Genomic DNA, 13,594 nt, shown 5'->3' on the forward strand with positions numbered 1-13,594 from the left:
AAACTTCCAAGACGGTTGGAGTTATAGTTATTTGTAGTACTGTAACGCAAGGTTACGTATCAGTAGAAGCAGGACCAAATAATTATAGAATCATATCCTTTAAAATACACATAACGTACCAATACACACAAAAATAAACTAGTGGTCTGTTGTTGAGGCACACAACTAGTTTATTCATATGTGTATTGGTAAACCATGTGTGTATGTCTCAGTAAACTGACTATTAGTGTATTGGTAAACTATATGAGTGTTGTACTGGTAAGCTATGCATACGTCTTAATAACTGACAATCAATGTGTTCATGTGTGTTATTGGTAAGTTATGTCTATGTCTCAGTAACAAACCACACACGAATACATGCTTTCATTTTGTATAGAATAATATAAAGAAATATATAATTTCTAAGGTATAACTCGAAACCTGATTAGCGAGTTATTCTTTGGCGTTTCTACATTTCACGTATTTCGAGGTCGGGATTTGTGACTCAGTGGCTCATATGTTCAGTCTGTATGTTGCTTTGAACGCTACTTACATGTTTCTAAATTCTGAGAGAAAACTTCCGTAGTAGAATATTGGATAGGTATACTCTTTAAGAGTTAAGTTACCAACGTGAGTAAGTATTGCACATGCGAAAGAGACGACAGACGAAACATGAAAACAGTCACATGGATAAAGTGGATGATAGAGAGAATAAGTTTAAAAGAATGACAAACAAGAGAAAACTCGGAGAGAGCGAAATAGTAAGAGAAGGAAAATAAATAAGAGAAAAGGGAGTGAGACTTGGAGATAAACTCAGTGGCAAGGATAAGAGTACAACATAAACGAGAAAGAACAACAAGAGAGGAAGAATATAAACAGAATTAGTGAGTAAGACAAAATGATGAAATAAAGAGATCGCGGGTCGTTCAGAAAGAAGAAAGATGGAGCGAATGAGGGAAGTTAGAGAGACAGATAAAAATAAACACGGGGGGAAGAATGAAAATCGTTAAAGCTAAATAAGTGATGTGTCATCCTTGGTATTTCAGTATTAGCTGCCATGCTGAAAGTGTACATAGTAGATTTTCTATACAAAACCCACTTTGACTAGTTTCTATAGTCCTATCATAACCCAAGTAACGGTAAGTAAAACTCTCTGCATCTGTCTGCTGTGTAATAAGTTCCCTATTTAAATACAACACTAAATAACAATATTTTATCAACAATGTACAACATTGCTTAAATATGTAAACTTTTTCTCTTATTTTTTGTGGAAAAGAAATAGTAGTTCAACTAATTAATAAGTAAACATCTGTAAGAGTGTTTGACAAACATTTAGTGGATACAGGATTTTCGTTTCTTTCCTAAAAGCCCCATAATGACTCAGTCTGAAGACTTGTAACGCTTAAAATTGGGTTTTGATACCCGCAGTGGGCACATCACTTGTGCTTAACAACAAAAAAACAAACTTTCAAAAAACAAAAAAATGGACGTGAAATGATTGAATTATTGGAAAGATTTAGAAAGGCAGTATATTAAGACACACAAATGCAAAATCTTGGAATATCTTGTACATTTCAAAAGTTACTGACGTGTTAGTATTAAACTCTTGTGTTTTTAACGCTTTTCTAGTTCATTATAAGAAATAGCTGATTATAAGAAACGTTAACTTGTTCGGTGCTCAGAGTAAAAAAAAAAAAAAATAAGTATTAGTTTACGAAATTAAATGTCTAATTTACAAGGTGGCCCAGTGGCCGCCTATGTGCTCTTGGGTTTTTATAGATTAAATTGCAAAAAAACATCAGTATATTTTGGGAGAATATGCTCTGGTTATTTCCTTCATTATTGTGATTGACTATTCTATCGTGACATATATATTGCTTCCAAAGTAAACTATTTCCTGTTCTGCCTAAATGGTGCCCGTGTAACATGACATCAAACATAAACAATATAGTTTAATTACCAGTAGCGAAAAATGCAGACTGCGTATCTGGCAAGATCTTATTATTATCACTCATCAAATTCAACTCATACAGTACAACCTTAACTCCTCCTCCTTCCCCCCCCCCAAAAAAAAAGAAAGAAAATTGCATGGTAAAACTCACCATTCCATAACTGCAATCTATTCATTAAATACATTTACAACATGGTTGATACGCACACAATACAGCATTGTCGCCAACGCTTCGTATTTATTCTGTAAAAAACCAAAAAAGAACAATAACAATTACGTATTGGTTATCATCTTGTAGCTCATTGATTGCCTACCTAGTTCCATATGAAAAATATTTTAATATCCTTTCTTCTGAGGTAATACAAGCGATATCGTCTGATAACTGACATTCACCCTCAATGATAAAATGTCTTTTATTTTATCATTAGGAGACCTAACAGTTATTCCGCAACAAGTTTTGTTTTCACCTTTAAAAGTAACGTAATTACATTAATAATCACATGAAGTTTATAAAAAAAAATTGTTAAAATAGTTTTGTGTTTTGGGGAGAGAGGGGGGCATGTGGCATGGAAAAATAATGGTTTTTGATAAGCTTATAGTTTTAAACCACATATAATCTGGGGAAACATTTCGTATTTTTAATGGTTTGTCAAAAAGAAATGCTAGCTTAATTTATTGTATCTTTAATATTATAGGTTTTATTTTTTGAAGAGGGGCATTTTACTACGTTGCAAAAAAAAAAAGAGGGGGCACGTGTCCCCAGGCCCTTCCCGGTTCCGTCTATGTTAAACCACACATCTTTTTTATGTTAAATTAACGTGGAAGCATTGATTTTCCTTATTGTTGAATAAAGTGGTTCTAATAGTACTGTAACTCTTTGAAATGAAACTAAAAATAATCAGTTAATATGTGTTTATAACTTTTTTCTTTAAAAAAATTAACACGATGTATAAAATCCACCACAAATTCAATAAATAATCTAAAGCTCTCTTAAAAATTAAAATCACATTTATCAATTTAGTGAGAACATAAACATTATTACGTTTATTGAAACCTAAGACTTTAATGAGGCAATAATTCAATCTAAAATGACAACGCCCTCTATAACTCGGTTCTGATTTAGAAATTCTTATGGGCGAGGCAGTTCGACTTCTTAATATAGAATAATATATTACTTATCAGCATGCTTCTGATCAACAAGAATTCCTATTGTATTTGGTCATGAACTAGAACTTAGATATTTAATCATTTTTACCCACAGCAATGCATGTACTAGAACGCAAATTCACTTGACGCATTTGGTGTTATATTAACCTTTTATTAAGCTGAAAAAAATATTAGTAGTAATAATTAAGTTTAACAGGGCTAAATGAATCAAAGATAAATTAGCCAGACGCACATTTTGTTGAGTTGCAAACATATGCCTATATTTCCTGTAAAATATTTTACAACATGCCTATAAGAGAATAATTTTTCTCTTTCAGAGCAAGTAAAAGATAATGCGAACATAAAGAATGTGTCTAAAGATTTATCAGTATTAAGAAACATTGCACTTTCTACAGTACAATATAATAATATTATCTGGATCTCATAAGCACCTAAAAGCTATCAAAATTTTGTCGATAACATCCAAACTACTCCAATAAAGTTAACGCAGAGACGTCTATTCATGTACTTTAAAAGCAATATACACACAGAAAAAAAAGTACTATCAAATATGCGAAAAGTAGAAATTTTACAGAATCTGTTCATACTCTTCTGTCAGCTGCTTACAATTGGTTTTGATTCATTGCGTGCGTGGGAAAGCCATAGAAAGAGGCTTTTAAGTAAAGGTATTGAAATTTATTCATTTGGATTGCTTTATCATATTATAAGCCCAAACGTTCATTTAAATTTAATCTTTGCAAACTTCAAAAAATAAAAAATAAACATGGTTCTACTTAGGTTCAATAAAAGTTTTAGGGAAATTTAAAGTTTTCAAAACGTTCCTTAACTTTGACAGTGAATTAATCACCAAAAAAAGCTAATAATAAAGATTATATCATTTCAACCAATCGTCAATAAGTTAATAATAAAGATTATATCATTTCAACCAATCGTCATTAAGTTAATAATAAAGATTATATCATTTCAACCAATCGTCATTAAGTTAATAATAAAGATTATATCATTTCAACCAATCATCAATAATAATATGGTGTTTAAAGCTTTCGAAAGTTATTTCGCTCATTGTGTAACGTTAGTAATTAAGTAAGGTTAAAAAAATCCAGGTTAATACAGAGAGAGAAAGGGTGTAATTATTCGTCTATTCTGCTTGAGCTGATCTTAACACTGTTTACCAACGAATAGTGGGATTTACCGTCACATTATAACGCTGAAAGGGCGAGCATGTTTGGTGTGACGGGGATTCGAACACGCAAGGGATATTTTCGTCAAGAATATTTATTTCATACTTTGTTTACCGTTAAATGTACAATTTAGTTTAACATATAACTTTCAACATCATTTTAATACTGGTGTTTCACCCTTTAATGCGTGACTTAAGCTTGTTCGACTTTAAGGTAATACACGGAAAAATCTTAAAAGTGATGTAAAGTAATACAAAGAGATATGAATCCGAGTACTCGCAGTGAACACAGCGCAGATATACCTTTGAATATCTTTGCATCAATGTATATATTGTAAAACCGATGCAATAGCAAGTCAGGGCAGTTCACTAAGAGCAATGAACAGGCATTGCCAAGATATACAGTAAGTTTGATTTGAATTTCGCGCAAAGTTACACGAGGGCTATCTGCGCTAGCCGTCCCTAACTTAGTAGTGAAAGACTAGAGAGAAGGCACTTACTCATCACCACCCACCGCCAACTCTTAGGCTGCTCTTCCAACGAATAGTGGGATTGACCGTCACAATATAACGTCCCCACGGCCATGTTTGGTGAGACGGGGATTCGAACCTGCGACCCTCAGATTGCGAGTCAAGCGCCCTAATCATCTGGCCTATATTGTAAGAGTAATATAAATATGATAGAGAATGGTATATAGTAAGCGCGTCACAAAGGTAATTCAAAGGGATTTTATGCATCATGTAAGGAAATGCAAAGAAATATCATAATATTGGTGTAAAAATAACACACCACGCGTTCTGAATATTGTAAACAGTAATACAGTGGATTTATCTAACTGCAATGTAAGTGTAATAGGAGGAATAATAAAACGAGCTATTATAAAAAATGCAATAATATTACAAAGAAACATTCAAACGTTTTTCAAGAATGTAACGTAATAGTCATGTACAAATATTACGCGGCTACGCAATGGTAGTAGAAAAGTTCATTAATTAAGGGTGACATCTTGGGTAACATCATGTTCTACGAACGAGAAAAATTAGTTCAGAGTATTTTTCTACTGGTGACAAGACAACGTAATAACAGCGATACAACGGTGTAATACAATTATATAGGCTTTATGTAAATTAACAGCCCTCATTAACATGGTATGCTAAAGCCGATATGCAAAATTTATGAAGTTCATTTATGAAATGAAACTAGCTTCTATTAAAGTATGAATATACTAAGCATAAATTAATGTTTGATGAAAGAAGTTATTAAAACTCGTCAACCCTCCAAAGTAAACAGAGCAATATAGCTTCATTACAATTTACAGCTAGTGATGATTCAATGAGAAAAACATGACAGCTATTTAATCAACTATGAGGTCAGCTAAAGATATCACATCACTATTAACTGTAAAGTTTCTGTCCCACGTGGAAGAAAACGTAAGGTTTGTTTGAATTATTGTAGAAAATGAACATCAATAACGTGGGTCGTACGGTCTTCAGTGCCGAGTTCACCATTTTACACAGAATGGGTCGAACTGTTTTTTTGTTGTTGTTGTTTTGTTTGTTTGTTTTTTGTTATTGTTTTTTCTGTTTCTCTTTCTGTGTTGTACTAGTGGTGCTCTACAGCTAACACAACAACCCTAATATCGCAAATATATATATATTGAAGAGAGGGTTACTTTTAACTGTCCATAAATGCTTTTTCGTTGTTGTTTTTTTCCATTTATATGACGGAAGTAACACATTTTACTTTACTTCTCACTGAGATTTCTGTTTTCCATTCGCATGTGAAATAATTTCATTTATTTTTGAAAGAAAAATAAAGTGTATATATATAAATATTATTTACATTCAGAATTATTTCACAAACTCTTGTACTTCATATACATTTTATTTGTAGGTTTTGAAAGTGACATCGTTAATAGATATTTTGGTAATAAATCAAGTGAGGGACGAGAAACTTGTAATATTTTACTTTGCTTAACAACTTCGTTCCGCACGTGTTTGGCCACCATGAACTCGGGACAGAGCACGTTAACCCGATTAAAAAGATTAAACATGTTTTGTGCTAGGCAACAATATGTTTACAGTGCATTAGAAATCAACAGCAAGAGGCTTTTACTCTCGCAGTTAGGGCAACATTAGCGCGGTGGCTCCGCCGTCTGTTTGGCGCCTGGAAAGGGAACATTGTCCTGGCCTAAAACAGTCAGCCAACCAATCATTTTTACCTCTTTATCGGCTTGGCGCATGATAATTGTCTATTCACTGTTGGAGATCTGCGTGTGCACAAATATCTATTGTTTTATGTTAGAAAATTGATAGTAATTTTCATCACATTAGTCCTTCAACTGCTAATATAATATTTTACTGAACAAAGGCCTCAAATGATATGTTATTAAGGTCCCCTTCAGGCAACTCAGAGCGCCCGCACCCTTCCTCTATATATCTACTCGTTTGTGCATCTATTTATCTATATCGAATATATCTTGTATAATATTTCTTCAACGTTGCACGCGGAATGGCATTCTTTTAGTGATTACAGCTTTACTTACTTTGGCCTACTTTCGAAATCATAGAACGGTTTCGTTTGTATGTAACACTGGAACTTATGTAACGAAGGGGCCATGTCCGATAAAATATTTTAGTAGTGCATGTTTGTTTGCTTGTTTTTTGAAGTCTTAATATTTGTTTTTAAATAATAATTTGTTAGGTTTTATAATAATTCAAGTGGCGTTTCATTTAAACGCTTCAAATCGAGAAATTTCATCAACACTGAACTGTGCCTGCATAGCATGAGAAATATGGTACGTGATAAATGCGTATGAAAATATAGATTTACTTAAAAAATACATGGAAATTTAAAAGCACAAAACTTTCATTTAAATGAATGCTTTAAAGAAATATAATTTACGCTGTTAGAGCTCGCTATTAATCGAAATTCAATATTCAGAAACGTCTGGACTCCATTCGATGAGACTATTAAGTTGTTAACGTTATAAGCTGTGCTGATCGAATTCTAACGTACTGGTACTAATCACTTGTAAAAACGACTCAAGCGATCGTTTCCCTTCCAATTTGCCAATATTCAAATCATCATTGCGTGTAAACATTCTAAAGGTAAGCTTTCAAGCAATCGTACGAACGAATTTGGTAACATAACCTCTCAGAGTTTGGTCGAGACACTGTATCTAAAATACAAACCAAGGAAGACGGCTATTCAGAAAACAACATCGTTCACGTTAATTACATCCATCTAAATCAAATAAAAACGATGGAAGAAGAGAGGGTTAACCGTAGATACAGAAAATAAGATGATTTTAAAAGTTCATCTTACAGCTAATGGTTTTCATCCTCTAAAGCCTAAATAGTCTTAAGCCTAATCACGTGTAGAACTTCGCAAGACTGTTAATCATAAAAATCGAAAGCTATTTAATAACGCTCTTGTAGGACACGTGATATATAAGAATTAAAGCGTTTCAAGCACACAACTTCAGAAACAAGTGTTAGAATGTGTAAGTTTTAAAGCTTCTCGGATTTATATAGCAAGTGCAAGCTGCCCCTAAGAATTGCTTTTCATAAAAATTACATCATTTTATTTTTGATTTAGAACTGTTAAAAATGACATTTATAAATTATGAACGTGTAAAGATAGAAATATTAAGTTATCTATCAATAAATGTTTAATCAATAGATGTTTAATGTTTTACATCATTTTAAGTTTCCTTACTGTATCAAGCAACTTTTGATTGGAAATTCGCTGGTCTGTTTACAAACTTAATATATTAGTTTCTACACTGTAATTGATTGCAACGTAGTTCATTCTAAATAAGCGGTTTGGTTTGTTCGATTTGTTTTGAATTTCGCGCAAAGCTACACGAGGGCTATCTGCGCTAGCTGTTCCTAATTTAACAGTGAAAGACTAGATGGAAGGCAGCTAGTCATCACCATCCACCGCCAACTCTTGGGCTACTTTTTTACGAACGAATAGTGGGATTGGCCGTCTCATTATTCAGCCCCCATGGTTGAAACGACACGCATGTTTGGTGGGACGGGGATTCGAACCTGCGACTCTCAGATTGCGAGTCAAGCTCCCTAACCACCTGGCCATGTCGGGGCCTTACATAAGCGGAAATGCTTATGCAGCTGGAAGACAATGTCCGTTTTTAGTTGGAAAGGATATGTCGTTGATGATCTTTGACTTCCTACTACAGGGTGAAAGATAACCACACGATTTTTTTTTTCAGTACAAATAATTTCATCAATGGGTAACGTTACAATAGTTTTATCGTTTTTTTGAGTGTTAAGAAATAAAATCATGCTCCCTGTGTTTAAATTATGTGGAAAATATCGTTACTAGACATGAACAGCCATTTACGTAAAAACTTATATTTTATATACATGCGAAATATTTAAATAATAACAATTACAGTAACGCGTGAAAGTGACTAACACTTAAATGATAAACGCAAAATGCATTATCACTCACACTATCTGCGGGTGGGGTAAATAACGATATTTCATGGACATACTATTAGTAACAAACACTCAAAAACAAAAGTAGTCTATTTATGGAGGATATAAACAGTCTTAAAAACACAGTAATAATCTTGTTTCAGCTTCACGTTTATCAAACATAGTAGTAAGCTTGTTTCAGCTTCACGTTTATCAAACATAGTAGTAAGCTTGTTTCAGCTTCACGTTTATCAAACATAGTAGAAAGCTTGTTTCAGCTTCATGTTTATCAAACATAGGAGTAAGCTTGTTTCAGCTTCATGTTTATCAAACATAGTAGTAAGCTTGTTTCAGCTTCACGTTTATGAAACATAGGAGTAAGCTTGTTTCAGCTTCACGTTTATCAAACGTAGTAGTAAGTTTGTTTTAGCTTTACGTTTATCAACATAGTAGTAAGTTTGTTTTAGCTTCACGCTTATCAAACATAGTAGTAAGCTTGTTTCAGCTTTACGTTTATCAAACATAGTAGTAAGCTTGTTTCAGCTTTACGTTTATCAAACATAGCAGTAAGTTTGTTTCAGCTTTATGTTTATCAAACATAGTAGTAAGTTTGTTTCAGCTTCATTTTTATCAACTAGAGGAAAGGCAGCTATTCAATACCACCAACTTTCAACCAACTCTGGGATAACTCTTATTAGACTGAATACTGGGATTTGACTGCCACTCTTATATCGCACCTACGACCTCAAAATGCGGAGTAAATTTTTTTATTTATTATTTTTGGGGGGGTCAGCGGTAACAGGACGCAAAATACGGTTTTTGTATAAACAGTCCGACACGCTAACCTACAGTAACATGATTGTATCATTCTCACACTAATCAGCAGGATATATCATGAAGTTAGATCTACTAACTGAATCAATTCCATACGTATGAACAAGATGAGTTATTAATCTTATATCGCACCTATTATTAATCCAGACCTAATAGATGAATAAAATCCACGCATCTCAACAGAATGCGGTCACTTTAGAAGATCTGAATTAATTCAAAACTTATTAATAGGCTTGCTTGCATTTGAAAGTATAGACTAATCCTACACATATCAACAGAATAAGGAACATTGAAATTTTGAATCCATCCCACATTCCGTGTTAGGAAGATTATCTCAAACCTTTGTGTATCACCAGGTATGAAATACTTTAGATAGTCTGAATTAAGTATAGAATTATCCCCACGATGAGATATATTGAAAGATTTCAATTCCTGTCCCATTTTTTAATAGGATGTGTCATATTAGAAGATCTAAATTAATCCCATTTGCGTCACAGTATCAACAGCATATGACAAATCCTGTTCACGATTTTTAAACAAATGTATATGATGTATAAGTCTAGAGTTATCAAACAATATATGATAAATAACACTGTTTACACTGAAACTATCCAACCCTTAGTACACATAAACGTGATATGATATGGTAGAAACATAGCGTTAAACACTGAATCAATCCCACACTTATAAATTGAACAGGAAGTACAAAAGTGTTACTACTGAGTCTCCTTCCACTCTAATAAACTAGATATAAAACAGAGAAAAATAATATTACTACTGGGTCCATTTCACGCTAATAAACTAGAGGTCAAACAAAAAATATATAGCGTTACTACTGGGTCCATTTCACGCTAATAAACTAGATGTCAAACAAAAAAATATATAGCGTTACTACTGGGTCCATTTCACGCTAATAAAACTAGATGTAAAACAGAAAAAAACATATATATATATAGCATGAGTACCGAATAAACCCCCAAAAATAGTAAAAACATTGTTAAGTCTAGATAAATTTCACAATTATAAACCAGATGTGAAACGTTCTTAGGTCTAGATAAATCTCACAATTATAAACCAGATGTGAAACGTTTTTACGTCTAGATAAATCTCACAGTCATAAACCAGATGTGAAACATTGTTAGGTTTGAAGCAGTCCAACCATATACGAATTTAGATTTCATTAAGATCAGAATCATTGTGAAAAGCCTCCCACTGGTACAGCGGTATGTCTGCGGACTTACAACGATAGAAACCGGGTTTCGATACCCGTGGTGGGCAGAGCACAGATAGCCCATTGTGTACCTTTGTGCTTAACTTCAAACAAACATTGTGAAAATTTCAAAACAAAATATGAACTTGTATTTGGGCGTGCACACTCATAAACTAAACATATAATAAGACTAGTTCTGGAATGTGACTAACTTGCTAGTGTTCTTGTTACACGTTATCTTGAATGTTTCGCTTTTGGTGTTGCTGAACTAAACCTTGGAGCGGGAAGATGTCAATGGAGAACTATGTAAATTAATATGATGCAGTTTTGCTTGGCAAATCATATGTGTTAAAACCTAACGATACTTGGAGGATATGTCCTATCTATTTGACATGTGATATGGATAGCGCAAGCGCCCTCGAAGAAATGGCACTATTGTGTTCTCTTCATATAGTGGTCAGCTCTTTCAGAATTCCTTCTGGTAAGATATCTTGACAGTTTAAGAGCAGCGCTACCTAGAGTTGTTTTTTTTCACTCCTTAGATTTGTCTTGCATTATCTTGAACAAATATTATTTTGGCCTCGTTTTTAACATTGTGTCCAGTCTCTTTCTTCCAACTCAATTAAATTCGAAGATTCAGCTTTAACTCTGTATAAATTTTCTGCCATTTCTCATGCAATTACCGTCATTAATCTTAGTCTTAGTGATGGATAAAAGCATTTTTGTAATTGTAACTCAAATCAATGCCACCTCTATTAATAACATAAAATAATAATATATGGAGTTAGCTCGGAATAAATCTTTAACTCTTATCAACAGAATGAAAAACTTTAGAAGCAGTGTTAGCTGTGGATTCAGTTGAAATATAAAATGTACAATGATGACTCTATCACTTTGATAACCATCAATCAATACAGAAGACGCTTAAACACTTGAAAATAAAATAATAATTGACATTTTTGTTTGTTAATTACAAACTTATGCAAGTGCTGTGCCAACCACGACTATCAAAACGCGGTTTTTAGCATTATAAGCCGAAAGACTTACCAAGTCACTGGAGGTGTTTAAAATAATCAACATTGTGCTCAGACATATCTGAGTGGGGTCACGATTATAAGAACGTCTATGTCTTATGGAACCACTGAGAAATTTTGACTCCATATGAAATATGTAATGACAGTAGGAGCGGATTTGGATCAATTGTATATAAAAACAAAATAATTAGAGATCAATAAATTATTTCAAGCTATTAATGAACATCCTAGTTTGTTGTGTCTGCAGCAACACCACGGTTCATTGAAAATGAAGAATTCTCACTATATTCATATCCATCTAGAGTGACAAAAACAACTCTACAACATAGCTGCTAGCTCCCTCTGAAGAGAGTTCTAAACAAATAGCTTCCATTTCTACACCACTGTATTCCCTTAGCAATTAATAGTTAACAGAATCGTGTTCTTTTAATGCACAGCACTCTAATAGTGTAAAGATCCATCGGAGCAGTTGCTTCACCACGTCATCAGAGATACACTCCAACATTTTAACACATTATGTAATGTACTACACTTTTGTAACTTTATGTTCAATGCTTATTGTGAAACAGAAATTCTCGTTTCCCCACAGACTTTTCAAACAGTAATAGTTTTGATATTTTCACAGTGATTAAACATAGTTGAAACTTTTTGTTTTACTTTTTTAAAACAATTCGCTACAAAGAAAATCGAATTACGAACTTCTCCTAACTAGTTTTCAAAAATACCACTAGGATAACAAGAGAAGAAGAAAAAACTGCGTTTAGGTCAAAATCAAAGCATTATAACTCGATGTTAATTAATGACTTATTAATGGGTGCTTAGATAATATAATTTATTTTATGGCATAAGCGTCAAACAGCAATCATCAATCAGTTAGCGGGGTGTAATTATCAAAGGCCTTATGTCAATTTTAATTAGATAGTTCTTTTAATAACCTCGTTTCATCACGACAGAACAACGGCCATTAGTCATAACAGGCACTTTTTTTCTTTACGTACATGTCCATGTTAACTTCGGGAGTGGCTACAATTTGAATTCAGTAACAAGAAGTTTTCATACACATTTTTTCTTTGCTAGGTTCTCCTTTATACAATGCATCATTTCAGAGGACAGGCAGCAAAGACACTATAATACATTTCTCAGTACGCTTAACAGGGCATTGTTACATGTCTACCAGTTTACTGTGTGATCCTCGCCATTTTCTGGCGAACAAAAATAGAAGGTTTCATCTGTCTACTGTTTTAGCCCATTCTCTATGGTAGGACTTGTTTCAAAAAATATCGTCTTTTAATATTAACCTTTAGTTTCAATAACAAATATTTCAAAAAATCCGGGTAAGTGAAAGGAGGAGTAAATTAAATGTAGAAATATTGGTCCTATTTCCCGAACCCCTGCAGAACAATAAGACATCCAGCAGTAAGAAAACTATGTCGAAACACCATTAACGTGTATCTAACCTACTGCTTTAAATAAAACGTTGTTGTTGATGTTTTTTGCTTTAACCCACGAGTGGAATTCAAACACAGAATCAAACTCTTGTTCAAGTTATTCCACTTTTTTACAAGAGTTTAACAAAGCTACAGGGAAAGTTGTAAAGATGATATCTTCGGACCAACTTACCAACAAAATAACTTTGACTTTAATATATATTTATTACGTTCAACTTGAACGGTACCTTATGCGATGCAGGATCTAAAAGTCACGTTTGAACAGCACCTTATGCGATACAGGATCTAAATGTCACGTTGAACAGCACCTTATGCGATGCAGGATCTAAAAGTCACGTTGAACAGC

The sequence above is a fragment of the Limulus polyphemus genome, unplaced genomic scaffold, assembly GCF_000517525.1.
Source record: "Limulus polyphemus unplaced genomic scaffold, Limulus_polyphemus-2.1.2 Scaffold328, whole genome shotgun sequence".
NCBI classification, from domain to species: Eukaryota; Metazoa; Arthropoda; class Merostomata; order Xiphosura; family Limulidae; genus Limulus; species Limulus polyphemus.